Source organism: Nerophis lumbriciformis, linkage group LG19 (genome assembly GCF_033978685.3).
Source record: "Nerophis lumbriciformis linkage group LG19, RoL_Nlum_v2.1, whole genome shotgun sequence".
Classification (NCBI taxonomy): domain Eukaryota; kingdom Metazoa; phylum Chordata; class Actinopteri; order Syngnathiformes; family Syngnathidae; genus Nerophis; species Nerophis lumbriciformis.
Window position 1 is genome coordinate 29,249,560 of NC_084566.2, and position 24,565 is coordinate 29,274,124.

Consider the following 24,565-nt stretch of genomic DNA (forward strand, 5'->3'; position numbering starts at 1 on the left):
ATGAGTAAAATTAACTGTTAAAGGTTAGTACTATTAGTGGACCAGCAGCATGCACAATCATGTGTGCTTACGGACTGTATCCCTTGCAGACTGTATTGATATATATTGATATATAATGAAGGAACCAGAATATTAATAACCGAAAGAAACAACCCTTTTGTGTGAATGAGTGTAAAAAAATAAATAAATAAATAAAAAATAAAAAAACGATACCGATAATAAAAAAAACGATACCGATATTTTCCGATATTACATTTTAAAGCAAACTGTGGCATGAATAAACAAAACTTACATAGCATAGCATGAAGTATGAAAAGAGCAATCGCAAGAATATCAGCATGAACAGAGCATGAAAAGAACAATGTCGCCAGGCCGACTAACTGTCAACGACAGGTTTAAATAATAGTCTCCTGATTAGAAACAGGTGTGTCCCGAACGCAAGAGGCAGGTGAAAATCATAAGTCGTCATGGAAACTAAAACAAACAAGGGTGCGCAAACAGGAACTAAAAGAGTCCAAAAACTAACAAAAAATAACAAAACATAATCCAGACCACAGATCATGACACAAAGCACCAATATGATTCAGTTTAAAAGACAGTTCAAACTACAAGTGTTCACAAAGTACACAGAACAAGAATTACGATGAACATCTTGAACCCTTTTTCCCTTTGTTTACTGAGGTAAAGCCACTGCTCCTCCACATCGAGAGGAGCCAGATGAGGTGGTTCGGGTATCTGGTCAGGATGCCACCCGAACGCCTCCCTCGGTAGGTGTTTAGGGCACGTCCAACCGGTAGGAGGCCACGGGGAAAACCCAGGACACGTTGGGAAGACTATGTCTCCCGGCTGGCCTGGGAACGCCTCGGGATCCCCCGGGAAGAGCTGGACGAAGTGGCTGGGGAGAGGAAAGTCTTGGATTCCCTGCTTAGGCTGCTGCCCCCGCGACCCGACCTCGGATTAGCGGAAGAAGATGAATGGATGGATGGACTATGGTACATTATTTATTTATTATTTATCTGTTCACTGTTCTGTTACAGAGAACAAGGAAATTGGATAAAATTTGCTATGGTATGAAAAGGGGTAGGATTAAATAAGCTCTGCTTCTTCCTACTCCTGTTCGGACGTGCTGTAATGAAACAACTGGAACTGTGTGATGCATTACATTGTATCGTATGCATGTTCGAAATAAACTGAAACTGAACTGAACTGAACAGAACATTAAAAATAAAAAATAAACAGCATCTATTTATATCTTGAGAAAAAACAACAACAATGACTTGTGTGTTGTTTGGGAACTTTTTATGAACTCAGCTCACCTTAATGTGTGTTCCTAAATTTGAGTTGGATGTCTTGGATGAAGAGAGCAGTTATGAATTTGGTTTACAGAGTAAACAACTAAAAACTAAGGTTTTGAGCATTGTTTTCTCCAAACGCATACATTTGTCTAAATATGGCCAAGGACACGCATTATTGTGGGTGTCCCTGCATGTCGTCTTCATCACTAAAGGATCAATTTAATCTGCGGGAGAGAATCCCTCTGCCATTTTTAAGTATGTTTCTTTTTTTTTGCTTGAGTCGTCAGCTTGAAGCGTCCCTCTGTCTCCGACTCCCTCGTCGTCATGTGACATGAGTGCATGACTGTTATGATTTTGTTTACTGGTTTTGATGACCCGCCTTATCTTGCCTCTGATTGGCCAGTCCGTAATGTTTCGCCCTAACCTTAGCCAATTGCGACTCTCCATACGAACACCAACGAATCATCATGGATTTTCCCCCGTATGTATGGATGTTCTCATTCCTCCAGGTCATTGTATTTTCTCCGTATTTGTTTTTTGGCCTGAATTCGCAGTTCATTTTATCTCTTTATAGCTTGTAGCTTTGATGTACGCTACAAGCTACAAGCTAAAAATGTCGCCCTACGCTTTTTAAGTCGTGGTGCAACAAATCCGCCAGGAGATGGTTCCACGTGACCGCCGAGTCAAACGTAAAGAAGAAAAGAGCCATCAATCTGTCAATCCTTTCCGTGTCCGGGCCAGGTAAGGTTCCCCGTGTTGAGTCAAATTAAGTCGCAGGCTCCACTCCTGGTGGTGCCCTTTCGTCAATTCCTTTAAGTTTCAGCTTCGCAACCATAACGTAGCTTTGATGTACGCTACAAGCTACATGGGTCTAAAAAATAACTAAGCTACAGGACAAGCTACTAGTTCAATAAGTAGTTAAGCTACCGCCAAGCTACTGGAAAATGTAGTTAAGCTACGTAGCTTAGCTACATGTAGCTTGTTACTGCCCATCACTGTTTACAATCAAAACACAACAAAGATAAAATTATAATGCATATATTATAATAACACCTACCAATAGAGTAATAATAATATACAAACCCCGTTTCCATATGAGTTGGGAAATTGTGTTAGATGTAAATATAAACGGAATACAATGATTTGGCAAATCATTTTTTAACCCATATTCAGTTGAATATGCTACAAAGACAACATATTTGATGTTCAAACTGATAAACATTTTTTTTTTTTGCAAATAATCATTAACTTTAGAATTTGATGCCAGCAACACGTGACAAAGAAGTTGAGAAAGGTGGCAATAAATACTGATAAAGTTGAGGAATGCTCATCAAACACTTATTTGGAACATCCCACAGGTGTGCAGGCTAATTGGGAACAGGTGGGTGCCATGATTGGGTATAAAAACAGCTTCCCAAGAAATGCTCAGTTTTTCACAAGAAAGGATGGGGCGAGGTACACCCCTTTGTCCACAAGTGCGTGAGCAAATAGTCAAACAGTTTAAGAACAACGTTTCTCAAAGTGCAATTACAAGAAATGTAGGGATTTCAACATCTACGGTCCATAATATCATCAAAAGGTTCAGAAAATCTGGAGAAATCACTCCACGTAAGCGGCATGGCCGGAAACCAACATTGAATGACCGTGACCTTTGATCCCTCAGACAGCACTGTATCAAAAACCGACATCAATCTCTAAAGGATATCACCACATGGGCTCAGGAACACTTCAGAAAACCAGTGTCACTAAATACAGTTTGTCTGTACATCTGTAAGTGCAAGTTAAAGCTCTACTATGCAAAGCGAAAGCCATTTATCAACAACATCCAGAAACGCCGCCGGCTTCTCTGGGCCCGAGATCATCTAAGATGGACTCATGCAAAGTGGAAAAGTGTTCTGTGGTCTGACGAGTCCACATTTCAAATTGTTTTTGGAAATATTCGTCTCATCCGGACCAAAGGGGAAGCGAACCATCCAGACTGTTATCGACGCAAAGTTCAAAAGCCAGCATCTTTGATGGTTATGGGGGTGCATTAGTGAACAAAGGCATGGGTAAATTACACATCTGTGAAGGCACCATTAATGCTGAAAGGTACATACAGGTTTTGGAACAACATATGCTGCCATCTAAACGCCGTCTTTTTCATGGACGCCCCTGCTTATTTTAGCAAGATAATGCCAAGCCACATTCAGCACGTGTTACAACAGCGTGGCTTCGTAAAAAAAAAAGTGCGAGTACTTTCCTAGCCCGCCTGCAGTCCAGACCTGTCTCCCATCGAAAATGTGTGGCGTATTATGAAGCGTAAAATACTACAGCGGAGACCCCGGACTGTTGAACGACTGAAGCTCTACATAAAACAAGAATGGGAAAGAATTCCACTTTCAAAGCTTCAACAAATAGTTTCCTCAGTTCCCAATCGTTTATTGAGTGTTGTTAAAAGAAAAGGTGATGTAACACAGTGGTGAACATGCCCTTTCCCAACTACTTTGGCACGTGTTGCAGCTATGAAATTCTAAGTTAATTATTATTTGCAAAAAAAAAAAGTTTATGAGTTTGAACATCAAATATCTTGTCTTTGTAGTGCATTTAATTGAATATGGGTTGAACAGGATTTTCAAATCATTGTATTCCGTTTATATTTACATCTAACACAATTTCCCAACTCATATGGAAACGGGGTTTGTACATTAAGATTATTCTGATCTACATCTTAGCTTATACATCTGCTACCAGTGATTGTTTCCTGATTACAAAAAAAAACAAACATAGAAATAATAGCGTGCTAGTCGTATTTAATGGTTCTTTGAAAGGAACAGCCTCAAGATCCGGCTTCCTTCAAAGAGCCCACAATCTCTATTGTCTGCAAAAAGGGAATTACAGCTCTAATTCCAGTGTTTCCCGTACATGAATTTACTTGGACCACCGTACATAAATTCAGACCGCCACACACAGACTCTGTGTTTTGTCTTTTGTATGCATTTGTGAGAGGATGTAAATGTAGTCGCTAGTAGAATACAGTGATTGTAAGTAGCAGAGTAAGCTCTCGAGTTGTATTACTATGTCATTTTATATTTACAATCTTAATTTTTTTTTATTGTTAATGGCAACAGTAAAGCCATTCATGGCCACCAGCAGACCGAGAAAGCGACAATTTAACTCTTATATATATATATATATATATATATATATATATATATATATATATATATATATATATATATATATATATATATATATGAAATATTTGACTTGGTGAATTCTAGCTGTTCAAGCCTGGTTGTGTTGTGGCTAATAGAGTGTTTATTTACTGTTTTAGTCATTCCCAGCTGAATATCAGGTCCCACCCGCCTCTCACAGCATCTTCCCTTTCTGAATTGCTCCCACTGCCCTCTAGTCCTTCACTCTCACATTCCTCATCCACGATCTTTCATCCTCGCTCAAATTAATGGGGAAATTGTCGCTTTCTCGGTCTGCTGGTGGCCATGATTGTAAACAATGTATGGATTGGAGGAGCTCCACAACCTGTGACGTCACGCTACTCGTCTGCTACTTCCGGTACAGGCAAGGCTTTTTTATCAGCGACCAAAAGTTGCAAACTTTATCGTCGATGTTCTCTACTAAATCCTTTCAGCAAAAATATGGCAATATCGCGAAATGATCAAGTATGACACATAGAATGGACCTGCTATCCCCGTTTAAATAAGAACATCGCATTTCAGTAGGCCTTTAAATGATATTCACTACTATTGTAATTGTTCTATGGTATTGTGGATAAAACTTGAAACTTGAAACTTGAAAAGGTCGTATAATGGCAGTTTGACCCTGGAACAGATAAACCCATTTTACATTATTTCAAATGGGTCGCCCTCGTCGGTTCCGCTATGATTTCGATGACATGTGATCATGAAAAAGTCGTTGTGGAGTCACATGTCCAGTCCGAGTCCACAAGCTCGTTAAGGCCGACTTTTAATTGATTCGGGGCTTATTTGTCTTGGCGGAGGTCCTGGCAACATGCGACAGGCAGTGACATGTTCCAACTAAGCAGCTGATTACATTTTCAATTAACTCTCGCCCATTTCATTAATTTTAACTGCAGTCGAAAAAGTGTCTCCTCAATAGCCCTTTCTTCGTATTTCCTTCTAGTCTTCTTCCGTTGCTACGGTAACGCTGTCTCCTTTTCTCTCCCAATGGTAAACCCCCCCCCCACTTTCCCCTCTCCTCCAGCGGCTGGTTGCATGGTTGCTATGGAAACAGAGTTATTTAAAAGAAGAGCCGAGAAATTATCTTTTTTTCCCCCCCTAACAGACACCTTTGCTTGCCTTCTGCTCCCTCATCACATGCACAAACACGCCATCATCCATACACACCTGAAAGAAAAGATGTTTATTGCAATACTGTATACACAGCGTCACCAATCCACCCCACAACCTTGTTCTCCCCGCTTAATGGAGCGTCGAAGCTCCTGATAGTCATCGACGTCACGTTAAACACGCTAACGCGCAAACACAGGGTGGGCGGTGATGAATCTCATCATATCTAATCGCATCATCCATTGGCATTTAGAATCCACAAAAAGAAAGCGAAAGGAGGTGGGCGACTGGATAGAGCGAGACCCCCCCCCCCCCCTCGCGCCCCCTTAAAAAAACGAGGTTGTGACGGAATGAAATGGTTGGCTTCCACAAGTTCAATTACAGATAAGCGAATGAAGGCCTCCGTGGGACTGGCTGCAAGGTGCTAAACGTCGAATTCCAGCGAACGATAGCGGCCGCGTGGAAAGCCGAGATTAGCGGTCTTACGTTGTGCTTTTCTGCAAGGGAGATGATTAAGTGCCGCGAAGTTTGTTCGTTAGCGGCGACTTCCGCGACCGTCCTCAGCAGTAAGACGACTTCAAATGCGACGATACGCTCGCATGTGCCGCGTTGAATTCAATTGCTGCGGAGATAACAGCTCTTTGAGGATAAAACGCTTTAATGTACGCTTCCGAAAAAGATCAAAGGAAATAAGTAGAGATGCGATAAATGCGCTAAAATGTAATATCGGAAATTATCGGTATTGTTTTTTTTAATTATCAGTATCGGTTTTTTTTTGTTTTTTTTTATTAAATCAACATAAAAAACACAACATACACTTACAATTAGTGCACCAACCCAAAAAACCTCCCTCACCCATTCACACTCATTCACACAAAAGGGTTGTTTCTTTCTGTTATTAATATTCTGGTTCCTACATTATATATCAATATATATCAATACAGTCTGCAAGGGATACAGTCCGTAAGCACACATGATTGTGCGTGCTGCTGGTCCACTAATAGTACTAACCTTTAACAGTTAATTTGACTCATTTTCATTAATTACTAGTTTCTATGTACCGTATTTTTCGGAGTATAAGTCGCACCGGAGTATAAGTCGCACCTGCCGAAAATGCATAATAAAGAAGGAAAAAAATACATATAAGTCGCATTTTTTGGGGAAATTTATTTGATAAAAGCCAACACCAAGAATAGACATCCATCCATCCATTCATTTTCTACCGCTTATTCCCTTTGGGGTCGCGGGGGGCGCTGGAGCCTATCTCAGCTACAATCGGGCGGAAGGCGGGGTACACCCTGGACAAGTCGCCACCTCATTGCAGAGCCAACACAGATAGACAGACAACATTCACACTCACATCCACACACTAGGGCCAATTTAGTGTTGCCAATCAACATATCCCCAGGTGCATGTCTTTGGAAGTGGGAGGAAGCCGGAGTACCCGGAGGGAACCCACGCAGTCACGGGGAGAACATGCAAACTCCACACAGAAAGATCCCGAGCCCGGGATTGAACCCAAGACTACTCAGGACCTTCGTATTGTGAGGCAGATGCACTAACCCCTCTGCCACCGTGAAGCCCAAGACATTTGAAAGGCAATTTAAAATAAATAAAGAATAGTGAACAACAGGCTGAATAAGTGTACGTTATATGAGGCATAAATAACCAACTGAGAACGTGCCTGGTATGTTAACGTAACATATTATGGTAAGAGTCATTCAAATAACTATAACATATAGAACATGCTATACGTTTACCAAACAATCTGTCACTCCTAATTGCTAAATCCCATGAAATCTTATACGTCTAGTCTCTTATGTGAATGAGCTAAATAATATTATTTGATATTTTACGGTAATGTGTTAATAATTTCACACATAATTCGCTCCTGAGTATAAGTCGCACCCCCGGCCAAACTATGAAAAAAACTGCGACTTATAGTCCGAAAAATACGGTAACTGTTTTTATATTGTTTTACTTTCTTTTTTATTCAAGAAAATGTTTTTAATTTTAAGTTATATTTTTTATATATAAATATAAAAATATATAATTTTAAGTTATATTTTTAATATATATATATATATATATATATATATATATATATATATATATATATATATATATATATATATATATATATCCAATCTCTGATTTTTTTCACACAAAAAAAATCTATTGTTTTCTCAAGTTTTTAAAGAAACCAATGAATATAAATGATAGACTGGGAAGCAATACTTTTGTCTGGAAGAAAATATGTTTTTTAAGAAAAATTTAACATTGCACGTTATATCCAAATAAATAATTATCTACAACAATAATGTGAAAACCTCAAACACCTCTGTATATAAAAAGCAGAATTATACATTGTATGTAAATAAACAATTAGGAAAAACATTGAGAATTGTATAGTTTCCGTAAGTCAAGTGGATAAACGTAGGCTTTTTCATTCACACACCTTGGTAGTATGCAGAGTGACTGCTTTAGGGACCATCATCAGTTTTTGGAAAATTACTTTTAAATGGTAAATTAATTATATATACTCATCACTTTGCCAAAAAAGTAATTGAAATGTGAATGGAAGTCCTCTTTCTTGAATGCAATTAATTACTAGGGAAAGTAATTAAAGTTTAGAGTTTATGTATTTAAAAATAAAATAGGGACAATACACCTTAATAGACATGGACATGTATATGCAAGACAATAGCCAACGTCTAATTTCCATATTTAGTCCTTTCGGCAGATTGATGTTTACATGGGACATACATAAGACACCAAGTAGAACAATTAGTTAATTAGTTAATGCATAACTTACAAAAATACTTCAAATATCTGACTTATGCAGTTGAGAGACATTTCATATTAGAGCAGTGTCCGTGTGTGTGTGTGTCTTCAAAAGGTTGCCAAGTGACATGTGATGTCAGCGCCCAGACAGAGCAGCATTAGTTCACTTGTGTGTGTTAGCTTAGCAGTGGCAATTAGTCAGCAGTTACAGCAGCTCTGTTGAGTGTTTCCACTGGATTGTGTTAGCGCTAGTTAACAAAGAGATTGAATGTGCTTCCAAGGCTGTCATATCTTCTGGTCCACAAAAGGGGTATTGTTTGGTATTCAAGCTGAAGCTTGTCACTTTTCATTGATTTGTTCCCTCATAGTTATTAGTAGTGTGTATGTGTACATGTGTTTGTTGTCTGCTGTGTGTGTTGTTGCCTTTTTCTATTTGATAGAAAGTTCCATTTTCGTGTTTCGTGCTGGTTGTTGCTTTGATTAGTAAAAGGATATTTCCTGCATTCTTGCGGTGCTCCCGACGCTGTCATGTTTGCACAAAATCACATCAAAAGTACATCAGAGTACTGATCATCAAACACTTTGTCATGGGCAGTCATTTGTTCCATGCTTGTTGCCGCAAAACCAAAGTACTGACAACACTTTTCCTTTCTTTGGAGCAAAGGTCTCGCTTTCTTTAGCGTTATCCATATTTTGCTAGGTGTGTAGCCAAGGAAGAAAGGGAATGGCGCAAGCTCAGGAGGAGAGAAAAAATATTTTTATATTTTAAACCATCTGCAACAAAAAACTCAAAAATATCGACACAATCGATATATTGCCAAATGTTTTATCGCGATTAATGGCACATATTTATATAATTTTTTATCATTAATAGGCGTATCCTAGACAGAACATTCTCAACTATTTAATACCATGACTGGACAATTAGTTTCAATGAAATGTTTTTGAACGCAACACAAAATGGACATAAACACTTTTTAATGGCAATAAAAAACAAATAACCTGGAATGTGTTGGTGTCCTGCCAGATTTAGTATATTGTAGAAATACAGAGATTATATTCCTGCTTTAGGAGCACTTCCATTCAGAGGAGAGGAGCTACAGCATGTTTAGATACCGTTTTCACACAATAATAACCAAAATTTGATTGTCAAAGATGTTTGGTGATGCAATTTGTGATCATTCTACCTGAATAAATGCTTGCAAGTTAATGGTATTCGTAGCACTGCATGACAATGTTTTTTAAATGTTATATTCATTAAAAAAAAAAAATTCTGTAACTGAAGACTCAACCAGAACATGTTATAAAAGAATACTCACAATAATTCAGCCTGCCACAAACATTTGAAAAAAAAAAATTATAACTTCTATGAAAAAGCATGATTTTTTATTTTATTTTGTGAGTGTATAGTTAGACCGGATGTAAAGCGTAGTGCTATTATTTTGAAGCCGAAAGTGTGTAAATGGTTTGAGAACGTTTTTGTTTTCATGGACCTGACTCTTTGCAATAAAAAGGTTCTCTTTTCAGAATCAGAATCAGAAATACTTTAATAATCCTTTACTTCTTTCCTACCTTCTTTCATTTCTGTTGAGCTTTTTTGCCATCTTACTAAAGCAGTCACATTAACAATCTACATTTTATGTTACCAATACACCTTAACTGTAATATAAACACTAATGTGAAGCTCCACCCATTTGCTCCAGTTTAGACAGATCACAGCAAAAAATGTAATTTTTTTGCCATGGTTTTGGATCTGATATTTGCATAATGTAGCCTTTTCCTTGTCCATTTCTGCTCGCTTTTTTCCCGCCTGTGGCTCATGATTAACGAGTTAACACAGCCACATTTTACCACGCTACAAAACGGCCCGAGGGTCAGAAAGGAAACGTGTCTGTTTTTTTTTTTCTTTCTTTTGCAAATTATAATTTCCTTGTTGGACTAATTTCTTGGAATAATAACAATGAACAACTTTTATTGATATTATTATTGTTTTTCCTTTTTTTTTTTTAGTATCATATTTGTATGTCTTCTCAGTTGCTTTGTAAATTTCTGTCTTAAGTATTGTAAAGATGGGATTGGATTGGAGACGTGGTGGCTCTCTTTTATTTTAATAGATTGATTAACATTGTGTGATTTTTGTGACTACAATTTTTAAAAAGACGTTTTTGAGGCCTACACTGCATGCATAAGTCTTACGACAGCAAGACAAGAGGAGCTTTTGTAAACTGTAACATGTTTTGAAACGGTTTAATTATCATTTATATGCTAAATAATATATTACGATAACATTGAATCGAGAATCGATTCTGAATCGAATCATCACCCCAAGACATGGAATCTAATCAAATCGTGCGGTGCTCAAAGATTCCCACCTCTACTATTTAGTCGTGTTATTCTACATGGAAGTTGGACGAATTGAAGCTGATGAGAGTCCATAGTTAAAATCAGGTATTTAGAGGAGCTGCAGTTTGGAACAATGCGATCATAAAGAACATTGAGCTCACCAAATAAAGTGAAGGAATCAGTCCTGAAAACATTTTTCGTATCAGTCTTCTCTCATGTAAAAAAAAAAAAATGTTAAGTCACTTAATTTCTCCTATCATTTTTTCAAGCAAAATGTCCAGTTTGGTTTTAAGAGTTCTGTTCCTCGAGGCGGCGAGAAAACTTGACAGGATGTCAGAATTTGGTCTGGCGATTCAGAATTGACCATTTAATACCAGGGATGGGTACTAAAACTCTGTTCCATATTGGATGCCAGGATTTGGTCTGCCGATTTAGACCATTTAATACCAGGGATGGGTACTAAAACTCGGTTCCATATTTATTGGATGCCAGGATTTGGTCTGCCGATTTAGACCATTTAATACCAGGGATGGGTACTAAAACTCGGTTCCATATTGGCATCAGTGCTGATGTAAACGGTAGTAACCAGATTGCAAAAAATTAAGAAGCTTTGACTGACTCAGCAACCTGCAAGAAATACTTAGCGGTGATGTCATGCAAGTAATGTCTTGGAAGTCAGTGTTTCCCAACCTTTATTGAGCCGAGGCACATATTTGTATGAGAAAATTATTGCGGCACACCACTAAACTATATACAGTAGGGTTCTTCAACTTTTTCCAGGTTAAAGACCCAAAAGACTAAAGTAGAGATGGACCCCTTTCTTATTTTAGAACTCTGAATAAAATAATAAAAAAAAAAAATGGAATTTGGCAACAACAAAACAGATTTTATAGGGCCGTAAAAATTCTATAGTTGATGGAACTAATACTCCTCCTGAATGTAAATGTGGATTTTATTTACGGCACATCAAAACAAGGCACCTTAAATAATACATTTGGTTTTTTTTGGTCCGTCAAGGCACTTGAAAATGTTGAGCTCTTTCAGATCATGCAGAATGCCAGCGCCGTTGAGCAATCAGTTGTGGCGTATTTTTTAGGGGTGTCCCGATCCAATATTGATATCGGATACTGGCCTGATATAAGCAAAACATATTATTAGCTATATGTCGTCCTGTTTGCGGAGTCTGATGCAACAAGACTCACCAAAAATAAAGTTCAGCGCTACTCTAAAATCTATAGTTTAAATGTAGCTTTGCACATATATATATATATATATACTTTGGGAAGGTCATTCTAAAACCTTAATTCTAGCCTGATTTAGCCATTCCTTTTGACCACTTTTGACGTGTGTTTGGGGTCATTTTCCTGTTGGAACACCCAACTGCCAGAGGTGTGGACTCGAGTCACATGACTTGGACTCGAGTCAGACTCGAGTCATGAATTTGATGACTTTAGACTCGACTTGACAAAATGTAAAAAGACTTGCAACTCGACTTAGACTTTAACATCAATGACTTGTGACTTCACTTGGACTTGAGCCTTTTGAATTGACATGACTTGACATGACTTGCTACTTTCCCCAAAACCCAAAGATGAAAAAGTTATTCGGGAGCGCTCCGTATTTTTCATTGTGTACTTGTCTATCAGCGTTGCGTGTGTCAGCTGGTGTGGTCTCAGTACAACAGCCAATCAAATTAGATCTACTTTGTTTTCATCACACAGCATTCATCCAATCAAATTGCAGGACAACCAACGAAGAAGACATGTCCAAACCACACGCCAGTGAACAAAAAATGATACCTAAAATAATTTTGTTTGGGTATAAAAATTACGAGGTGGTCAACACAAAACGGTTTGCAGTATGCAACACATGCGGATCGAAAATTACTGATGGAGAGGCAACAACTTCCAACTTCGTCCGGCATTTGAAGTTGCACAAAGAACGGTAAGTTTTGAATGTAAGATAACGTTTATTGGCTAAGTAACGTGACTTTTATTTGCTGTGTAGTTAAATCAGTGAGGCTGTAAACTCACTGCTAACGTTATAACGTTATTGCAAACACGGGAATCTGTTGCAGTTCACTACCTTATTCATACTTTTTGTTCAGTGATTTTTTTTAAGCAGGGTTACGTTAGTCAATATATCACACGTAACGTTAGACGGCGGTCAGCAGCACCGCGTATTTTAGCCACCTAAAAAAAGACAAAAATAGTCAAATAAAGGTCAGTTAAAATGTATACTATATTATGAATATGTGTACCGTTTTAGCTAGCTTTCTGACATACATGTTGGTTGTTTACCTCAGTGGTCCCCAACCACCGGGCCGCGGCCCGGTACTGGTCCGTGGATCGATTGGTATCGGGCCGCACAAGAATTTTTTTTTTTTTCTTTTCTTTTTTTTAATTAAATCAACATAAAAAACACAAGATACACTTACAAGTAGTGCACCAACCCAAAACAACTCTCTCCCCCCTTTTGTTCTGGGCATTGAACATGAAGACTCTTCCTTCACTGTTCCGAGTGGCCATGAGAGTCTTGGCACTGCCTGCCTCCAGTGCTCCAGTGGAGCGAGTTTTCAGCCATGGTGGCATCATACAACGCCCCCATCGTGCACAAATGACTGACAGACTCTTGGCTAATTTGGTCTTTTGCAAATGCAATGCAGCATAGGGCCCTGACATATAAAAAGTACAACTTTTTTGTTATGTTCACGTATATGTCATGTTTTTTCAATGTTAACACTTTTGTGCAAATAAGTACATTTGCACTTTATTTTTCAATGGGTTTGTTCTGTAAAGGAATGAGTTAATGTTTAAAATGACTGGTTAATAGTGCTATTATAAAGTGCAATGTCAGCACAATTTTCTTTCCTGCAATTTAAAATGCACTTGTTTTAATAAATAAATACAGCATTTGAAAAGCATACACAATCTGTGTTAATATATTAGTCTGTGGTTAAAAGGACTTGAAAGGACTCGAAACTCAAAATGCAGGACTTAGGACTTGACTTGAGACTTTCCAGTCTTGACTTTGGACTTGACTCGGGGCTTGCCTGTCTTGACTCGGGACTTGACTCGGACTTGAGGGCAAAGACTTGAGACTTACTTGTGACTTGCAAAACAATGACTTGGTCCCACCTCTGCCAACTGCGCCCAAGACCCAACCTCCGGGCTGATGATTTTAGGTTGTCCTGAAGAATATTGCTGGGTATTGTGGCCAAACAGCTCCATTTTTGTTTCATCTGACCACAGAACTTTCCTCCAGAAGGTCTTATCTTTGTCCATGTGATGTCAGATGAAACAAAAATTGAGCTGTTTGGCCACAATACCCAGCAATATGTTTGGAGAAGAAAAGGCGAGGCCTTTAATCCCAAGAACACCAATCCCTACCGTTAAGCATGGTGGTGGTAGTATTATGCTCTGGGCCTGTTTTGCTGCCAATGGAACTGGTGCTTTACAGAGAGTAAATGGGACAATGAAAAAGGAGGATTACCTCCAAATTCTTCAAGACAACCTAAAATTATCAGCCCAGAGGTTGGGTCTTGGGCGCAGTTGGGTGTTCCAACAGGACAATGACCCCAAACACACGTCAACAGTGGTAAAGGAATGGCTAAATCAGGCTAGAATTAAGGTTTTGGAATGGCCTTCCCAAAGTCCTGACTTAAACGTGTGGACAATGCTGAAGAAACAAGTCCATGTCAGAAAACCAACACATTTAGCTGAACTGTCAAGCGGTGTGGTGAAAATTTCCACCAAAAGCTTGTGGATGGCTACCAAAAGCGCCTTATTGCAGTGAAACTTGCCAAGGGACATGTAAGCAAATATTAACATTGCTGTATGTATACTTTTGACCCAGCAGATTTGCTCACATTTTCAGTAGACCCATAATAAATAGAACCAAACTTCATGAATGTTTTTTGTGACAAACAAGTAAGTGCTCCAATCACTCTATCACAAAAAAATAAGAGTTGTAGAAATGATTGGAAACTCAAGACAGTCATGACATTATGTTCTTTACAAGTGTATGTAAACTTTTGATCGTGACTGTATGTATATATATATATATATATATATATATATATATATATATATATATATATATATATATATATATATATATATATATATATATATATAATAGCTTCAATTTACAGGCAAATTGTTTTTCCACTCTACTGGTACTTTACCCTAATGAATTATTGTGGCCATTTGGTGTCACCAATAAAAACTACCCCTCCATTTTAACTTGTAGGCAGTATTAGTGCATTGCAGACAGTTAATAATAAATAGGTTAGTGTTTTTTATACCTACCATTGTCATTTGACAATTTTTACTTCATCAAACCTTTTCGAACTTCTCACACAGCAAAATGATACACATATGTATTATTTCTGCCGATATCGTATCGTATTAATGTCAGTATCAGCCAATACTCAGGGCTCAAATATACAAATCCTGTTTCCATATGAGTTGGGAAATTTTGTTAGATGTAAATATAAACGGAATACAATGATTTGCAAATCCTTTTCAACCCATATTCAGTTGAATATGCTACAAAGACAACATATTTGATGTTCAAACTGAGAATTTGATGCCAGCAACACGTGCCAAAGAAGTTGGGAAAGGTGGCAATAAATACTGATAAAGTTGAGGAATGCTCATCAAACACTTATTTGGAACATTCCACAGAAATTGGGAACAGGTGGGTGCCATGATTGGGTATAAAAGTAGATTCCATGAAATGCTCAGTCATTCACAAACAAGGATGGGGCGAGGGTCACCACTTTGTCAACAAATGCGTGAGCAAATTGTTGAACAGTTTAAGAAAAACCTTTCTCAACCAACTATTGCAAGGAATTTCAGCATCTATGGTCCATAATATCATCAAAGGGTTAAGAGAATCTGGAGAAATCACTGCACATAAGCAGCTAGGCCCGTGACCTTCGATCTCTCAGGCTGTACTGCATCAACAAGCGACATCAGTGTGTAAAGGATATCACCACATGGGCTCAGGAACACTTCAGAAACCCACTGTCAGTAACTACAGTTGGTCGCTACATCTGTAAGTGCAAGTTAAAACTCTCCTATGCAAGGCGAAAACCGTTTATCAACAACACCCAGAAACGCCGTCGGCTTCGCTGGGCCTGAGTTCATCTAAGATGGACTGATACAAAGTGGAAAAGTGTTCTGTGGTCTGACGAGTCCACATTTCAAATTGTTTTTGGAAACTGTGGACGTCGTGTCCTCCGGACCAAAGAGGAAAAGAACCATCCGGATTGTTACAGGCGCAAAGTTGAAAAGCCAGCATCTGTGATGGTATGGGGGTGTATTAGGGCCCAAGACATGGGTAACTTACACATCTGTGGAGGCGCCATTATTGCTGAAAGGTACATACAGGTTTTGTAGCAACATATGTTGCCATCCAAGCAACGTTACCATGGACGCCCCTGCTTATTTCAGCAAGACAATGCCAAGCCACGTGTTACATCAACGTGGCTTCATAGTAAAAGAGTGCGGGTACTAGACTGGCCTGCCTGTAGTCCAGACCTGTCTCCCATTGAAAATGTGTGGCGCATTATGAAGCCTAAAATACCACAACGAAGACCCCCGGACTGTTGAACAATTTAAGCTGTACATCAAGCAAGAATGGGAAAGAATTCCACCTGAGAAGCTTAAAAAATGTGTCTCCTCAGTTCCCAAACGTTTACTGAGTGTTGTTAAAAGAAAAAGTGAAGTAACACAGTGGTGAACATGCCCTTTCCCAACTACTGTGGCACGTGTTGCAGCCATGAAATTCTAAGTTAATTATTATTTGCAAAAAAATAAAAAATTATGAGTTTGAACATCAAATATCTTGTCTTTGTAGTGCATTCAACTGAATATGGGTTGAAAATGATTTGCAAATCATTGTATTCTGTTTATATTTACATCTAACACAATTTCCCAACTCATATGGAAACGGGGTTTGGATGTCTTGTTGATCGAATACTTAAGAACTCGGTCTAAATTGAGGTGTTTACATGCCTTGGTTTCAACCAAATGAGTGCAATAGTTTGCTTTCTTAGTGCATGTAAATAATACTGACTACTTTGTCTGATGCTGCATACAAGTGCTACACACACACACACACACACACAGGTTCACACACCACACACACACACACACACACACACACTTGCTATGCAGGGCAGAGACAAAAAGCAAAAAAAAGCAGCTGATAGTGATCTTGTAAAGGAGCCGATTGATTTAACAACTCCTCATTGTAATTCCTCAACTCGTGCCTGAATGGATTTTTACGTGGGCGGTCCTGCCTCGTGCTCGCCGAGGCGCTCAGACGACGAGCGAACACTTTGAAGCAAGAAAGAGAACGATACTTTCTCTTTCTGTTGACGCCGTTCTTCACAAGCACTTTGATGCGCTTTGTGTACTTCACGCCTGTTTGATGGCGAGATTCTTTGAGGCGCTCCCCGCATCTGTAAGTCAATAGAGACCAGGGTGATTCCGGACTTTTTTTTTTTCTTTTTTTTTTATCGCCTCTGGTTGAAGACGGAGGAGAAACACATTCTTCCCTCAGGCGGTGGCGAGGACCACCGCCTGGCAGCCACAGTGGGAGGTGATGAAGAACATAAATCTCAGACTTCTTCATCCTTTCGTCTAAGACGTGCTGAAGATCAACCAAAATTCTGAGATGAAGACAAACATGTCTTCTTTTTTTTTTATTGGATAATGTTGACAACCATCTCGTGGTTCGCCTCCAGGCCGGACACAACAGGCCGTCGCCATGACAACATGAGAACTAAACGAAGTCATTTTGTTGCTGGCGTACTCCGTCACTTTACACAGGGATGTTCAAATAAATTGTCTTGGCGGAAACATTTCCAGAAAGCTAAGGACTGGAAGGGGGGGGGGGGGGGGGGGGGGGGGATTGCGAACGTCCCCCTTCAAGAATACCGTATTTTCCGGGGGGGGATTGCGAACGTCCCCCTTCAAGAATACCGTATTTTCCGGACTATAAGGCACACTTAAAACCATTTTTCCCCCTCAAAACTCGACAGTGCGCCTTATAACCCGGTGCGCCTAATGTAAGGAATCATTTTGGTTTTGCTTACCCACCTCAAAGCTATTTTATTTGGTACACGGTGTAATGATAAGTGTGACCAGTAGATGGCAGTCGCACATAAGAGATAAGTGTAGCCTGCACTGTGACGGCAATATGACTCAAGTAAACAACACCAACATTTTAAATGTTCCATTGAAAATATAGAACATTACTTACGGCTGGAGATGTCCGATAATATCGGACTGCCGATATTATCGGCCGATAAATGCTTTAAAATGTAATATCGGAAATTTTCGGTATGGGTTTCAAAAAGTAAAATGTATGACTTTTTAAAACGCAGCTGTACGGAGTGGTACACGGACGTAGGGAGAAGTACAGAGCAGTTGCGTCTCCCAGTCATACTTGCCAACCCTCCCGATTTTCCCGAAAGATTTCAGTGCCCCTCCCGAAAATCTCCCGGGGCAACCATTCTCTCGAATTTCTCCCGATTTCCACCCAGACAACAATATTGGAGGCGTGCCTTAAAGGCACTGCCTTTGCGTGCCGGCCCAATCACATAATATCTACGGCTTTTCACACACACAAGTGAATGCAAGCATACTTGGTCAACAGCCATACAGGTCACACCGAGGGTGGCCGTATAAACAACTTTAACACTGTTACAAATATGCGCCACACTGTGAACCCACACCAAACAAGAATGACAAACACATTTTGGGAGAACAGCCGCACCGTAACACAACATAAACACAACAGAACAAATACTCAGAACCCCTCGCAGCACTAACTCTTCCGGGACGCTACAATATACACCCCCCCGTTACCAACAAACCCCGCCACCCCAACCCTGCCCACCTGAGCCCCAACATTAATGAACTAGCATCCCACATTTCGGCAGAACATCCGCACCGTAACACAACATTAACACAACAGAACAAATACCCAGAAACCCTTGCAGCACTAACTCTTCCGGGACGCTACAATATACACCCCCCGCTACCACCAAACCCCGCCCCCCCAACCCTGCCCACCTGAGCCCCGACATTAATAAACTAGCATCCCACATTTCGGCAGAACATCCGCACCGTAACACAACATAAACACAACAGAACAAATACCCAGAACCCCTTGCAGCAGAACCCCCCCCCCCCCCAACCCTACCCACCTGAGCCCCGACATTAATGAACTAGCATCCCAGAAAAGATGGCAGGTATCTGGCTTGGGCACATCAGATTAGATCAGTGTGTCGCAAACTGAGCAGTTTAAAGTCCTGAATGGTTGGTTTATTCATTGTTATTTTATTTTCAAATTTATTAGCCTGTGAAAAAAGTTAATGTTGATATTTACCTCAGAAGGCTGCAAATAGAAAAGAGGCATTCCATTTTTTATTTAAATGTTATTTAATATGCCATTGATGTTTTTTCGTTTGTTCTTTTGAAAGTTGATTTTGCCCCATTGCGTTGCTTGTTCCATATTCAGTGTTAAAGCAAATCAGTGTAGCAAACTGAGCAATAATTAACGTTTTATTCATGCACTTTCTCTTGCTACTTCAAGGCTTGAATGTTTGATTCATTCATTATTGTTATTTTATTTTCAAATTTATTATTAGCCTGTGGAAAAAGTTTATTTTGATATTCACCTCAGAAGGCTGCAAATAGAAAATAGGCATTCAATTTTTATTTAAATTGTATTTGATATGCCATTGCTATTTTTTAATTATTATTATTATTATTTGAAACTGGATTTTGCATGTCACTATAAAGTTATACAAGCCTTGCTTGTTCAATATTCAATGCAAAACTTGTTTGGGTCCCTATTAAAAGGTTAATTTGTTGTACCTTGGCCCGCGGCTTTGTTCAGTTTTACATTTTGGCCCACTCTGTATTTGAGTTTGACACCCCTGATGTATAACATAAACAGTGGGATTTCTAACAATTAGGAAGGTTTGTGTTTGTGTTGTATTTTTTTTATTCCATCTTTTTCCATTTTCACACATCTCTGAAAGAGGTCCAGGGAGCCACTAGGGCGGCGCCAAAGAGCCACTGGTCACTGACCCCCACTCTAGAATGTCTTCAAACTGGCGAATATCTCATTTGGATGTGTACAGGGTGGTGGTTCCTCTCTTTAAGAAGGGGAACCGGAGGGTGTGTTCTAACTATCGTGGGATCACACTCCTCAGCCTTCCCGGTAAGGTCTATTCAGGTGTACTGGAGAGGAGGGTACGCCGGATAGTCGAACCTCGGATTCAGGAGGAACAGTGTGGTTTTCGTCCTGGTCGTGGAACTGTGGACCAGCTCTATACTCTCGGCAGGGTCCTTGAGGGTGCATAGGAGTTTGCCCAACCAGTCTACATGTGTTTTGTGGACTTGGAGAAGGCATTCCACCGTGTCCCTCGGGAAGTCCTGTGGGGAGTGCTCAGAGAGTATGGGGTATCGGACTGTCTGATTGTGGCAGTCCGCTCCCTGTATGATCAGTGTCAGAGCTTGGTCTGCATTGCCGGCAGTAAGTCGGACACGTTTCCAGTGAGGGTTGGACTCCGCCAAGGCTGCCCTTTGTCACCGATTCTGTTCATAACTTTTATGGACAGAATTTCTAGGCGCAGTCAAGGCGTTGAGGGGATCCGGTTTGGTGGATGCAGGATTAGGTCTGTGCTTTTTGCAGATGATGTGGTCCTGATGGCTTCATCTGGCCAGGATCTTCAGCTCTCGCTGGATCGGTTCGCAGCGGAGTGTGAAGCGACTGGGATGAGAATCAGCACCTCCAAGTCCAAGTCCATGGTTCTCGCCCGGAAAAGGGTGGAGTGCCATATCCGGGTTGCGGAGGAGACCCTGCCCCAAGTGGAGGAGTTCAAGTACCTCGGAGTCTTGTTCACGAGTGGGGGAAGAGTGGATTGTGAGATCGACAGGCGGATCGGTGCGGCGTCTTCAGTAATGCGGACGCTGTATCGATCCGTTGTGGTGAAGAAGGAGCTGAGCCAGAAAGCAAAGCTCTCAATTTACCGGTCGATCTACGTTCCCATCCTCACCTATGGTCATGAGCTTTGGGTTATGACCGAAAGGACAAGATCACGGGTACAAGCGGCCGAAATGGGTTTCCTCCGCCGGGTGGCGGGGCTCTCCCTTAGAGATAGGGTGAGAAACTCTGTCATCCGGGAGGAGCTCAAAGTAAAGCCGCTGCTCCTCCACATCGAGAGGAGCCAGATGAGGTGGTTCGGGCATCTGGTCAGGATGCCACCCGAACGCCTCCCTAGGGAGGTGTTTAGGGCACGTCCGACCGGTAGGAGGCCGCGGGGAAGACCCAGGACACGTTGGGAAAACTATGTCTCCCGGCTGGCCTGGGAACGCTTTGGGATCCCCCAGGAAGAGCTGGACGAAGTGGCTGGGGAGAGGGAAGTCTGGGCTTCCCTGCTTAGGCTGCTGCCCCCGCGACCCGACCTCAGATAAGCGGAAGAAGATGGATGGAAGATGGATGTATGGATGTCTACAGTCAAGTATCGTATTTTCCGCACTTTAAGGCGCACCTAAAAACCTCCAATTTTCTCAAAAGCTGACAGTGCGCCTTATAATCCGGTGCGCCTTATATATGGACCAATATTGAGCCACAACAGGTTTCTACTGTAGCCTCTACTGTAGCATCTATTCTATGCGCCTTATAGTGCGGTGCGCCTTATATATGAACAATGTTTTAAAATAGGCCATTCATTGAAGGTGCGCCTTATTGTCCGGTGCGCCTTATAGTGCGGAAAATACGGTACATCTTGAACTGTGCCGTCAGGTGCATGAGTCTTTAGTATCACTTCTAGAAATGTCTTATGTGTGGTTCATGGAGGTTTTTTTTGTTTGTTTTTGTTTTTCATCGTCAGCAAATTTGCAGCTGCTAGTTTGTGTTCACACTTGACTTTTCTCTTCTAATCTCTGGATCAAAGTGAAAGAAGAAGAGAAGCACGGGGATTATTTTTTTTATTTTTATATAACTGGACTAAAAGACGTGTCGTCTCCGGTCTTTGTTTGCTTCTGATGATTCGCCAAATGATCTTCTTTGCTTGTCTTTGTCGTCCTTCTGATGGACACGCCCCCCCCCGCTAACTTTCCACCTTTCTGCATACTTTGGCCTCAAACCCAACCTGTCAACACCACCACCGCTAAGACAAGGCCGCCGTCTCCCAGGTGTCGCCGCGCATCACCGTCTGAGGGCCGCCACGCCGCTAGCTGGCGGCGCCACGGACCCAGGTGGCCAGCCAGGTACACACACACACACACACACACACACACACACACACACAACAATTAAAGTGCAACACGCCAACTCCATTAATCACACCTGTCGGATGCCCTCCTCTCTCTCTCTCACACACGCACACACATTCACCGATTTGCAGGGGAGGCACGAACAAGACAGACTATGCATGCTAATGGTTATGTGTGTGTGTGTGTGTGTGTGTGTGTGTTCTTGTATTTCTACCCTTCTTGAGACATCAACAAGGAAAAGTACCTTCCATATGAGGACCGGTGAACAAGTTAGGACATAAATCATGGTCCCAATACGGAAAACCATTGCATCTAATAGAGAATGTCTCATTTGCACCCCTGGTGGTGAAATCTATCAAAATGAGGGTGGTCCCGAAAAGGAAGGATTTTTCAAATTGACTGTGTGTCGGTTTTAAAAGTGCTCCCCCTCTGGTCAACATATGAAATAACAAGTGTGTGTAAAAAATTGAAATGCACCCCCTTTGGCCAAAATTAATTTGAAAAAATAAAATAAATACGTATATGGAGACATACTGTAATAACTTGAAGTAAATAATGAAGATTAAAAAACAATTACAAACAAAAAAATTTCCCCCCCCCAAAAAACGAACTAAAAGCAGTAATTTTCTCACAATGTGTCAACTTCTTTTTTTATAAAACTGGGAAAAATGTATCATACTCTTTCTGTTTCTGTAATATTGCAAAATGTTCTCTTAATATTATTACTTTTTTATTTTAAATTATTACTTTTTAATGCAAAATGGTAACATTTGTCCTACAAAATTCCGACTTTTATCAGAATATTGCTAATATTTTTGTTATGCTTGTAAAACAGTGAAATATTTTGAGTGAAATTATAACTATTGTCATAATTTTGCCAAGTAAAATTCCATCCATCCATCCATTTTCTACCGCTTATTCCCTTTGGGGTCGCGGGGGGCGCTGGAGCCTATCTCAGCTACAATCAAGCGGAAGGCGGGGTACACCCTGGACAAGTCGCCACCTCATCGCAGGGCCAACACAGATAGACAGACAACATTCACACTCACATTCACACACTAGGGCCAATTTAGTGTTGCCAATCAACCTAACCCCAGGTGCATGTCTTTGGAGGTGGGAGGAAGCCGGACTACCCGGAGGGAACCCACGCAGTCACGGGGAGGACATGCAAACTCCACACAGAAAGATCCCGAGCCCGGGATTGAACCAAATATTTTGAGTGAAATTATAACTATTGTCATAATTTTGCCAAGTAAAATTCCGATTATTATTATAATATTGCCTACATTTCAAAGTTTTCAGACAAAATTGTGACTTTTGTCGAGTAAAATTACGACTCTTTTCATAAAGCCAAAAATGTTAAGCTTTTTCTTGTAAATTTGCGACTGTTATTATGTAAAATTCCAACTTTTATCAAAATATTGCACAAATGTTCAGTTTTTCTTGTAAAATTTTGACTTGCGTTGAGTAAAATGACAACTTTTATTATAATACTAGAGGTAGGCATTTTTCTGGGATCTCAAGAAGGAAATACAAGAATGTGTGTGTGTGAGTGTGTGTGTGTGTGTGTGTGTGTGTGTGTGTGTGTGTGTGTGTGTGTGTGTGTGTGTGTGTGTGTGCGCGTGCGTGTGTTCTTGTATTTCTACCCTTCTTGAGACATCAACAAGGAAAAGTACCTTCCATATGAGGACCGGTGGACAAGTTAGGACATAAATCATGGTCCCAATACGGAAAACCATTGCATCTAATAGATAATGTCTCATTTGCACCCCAAAATTAGGGTGGCCCCAAAAAGGAGGGATTTTTCAAATTGACTGTGTGTCGGTTTTAAAAGTGCTCCTCCTCTGGTGAACATATGAAATAACAAGTGTGTGTAAAAAATGTAAATGCGCCCCCTTTAGCCAAAATTAATTTTTTTTAAAATAATGTATATAGAGACAAACTGTAATAACTTCAAGTAAATAATGAAGATTAAAAATAAAAAAATAATAATAATAATAAAATGAACTAAAAGCAGTCTTTTTCTCACAATATGTCGACTTCTTTCTTATACAATTGGGAACAATTTCTCATATTCTTTCTGTTTCTGTAATATTGCAATATTTTCTCATAAAATTATTACTTTTTAATGCAAAATGGTGACATTTGTCATATAAAATTCCGACTTTTATCACAATATTGCTAATTTTTTTGGTTGTGCTTGTAAAACTGTGACATTTTTTTTTAGTAAAATTGTAACTTTTGTCATCATTTTGCCAAGTAAAATTCCGATTATTATTATAATATTGCCCGAATTTTAAAAGTTTTCTGACAAAATTGTGACTTCTGTCGAGTAAAATTACGACTTTTTTCATAAAATTGCCAAAAGTTTAAGCTTTTCTTGTATATTTGCGACTGTTATTGAGTAAAATTCCAAGTTTTTACCAAAATGTGGCACAAATGTTTGGTTTGTCTTGTAAACATTTTGACTTGCGTTGAGTAAAATGACGACTTTTATTATAATACTAAGTCTCAAGAAGGTATAAAA

General features: G+C 40.0%; 1 protein-coding gene across 2 annotated transcripts in view; it reads right to left on the minus strand.

Moving 5' to 3' along the window:
- kirrel1b (kirre like nephrin family adhesion molecule 1b) overlaps positions 1-24,565 on the minus strand; it is a 188,201-nt gene that overhangs the window by 163,025 nt on the left and 611 nt on the right. The window lies entirely within an intron of this gene.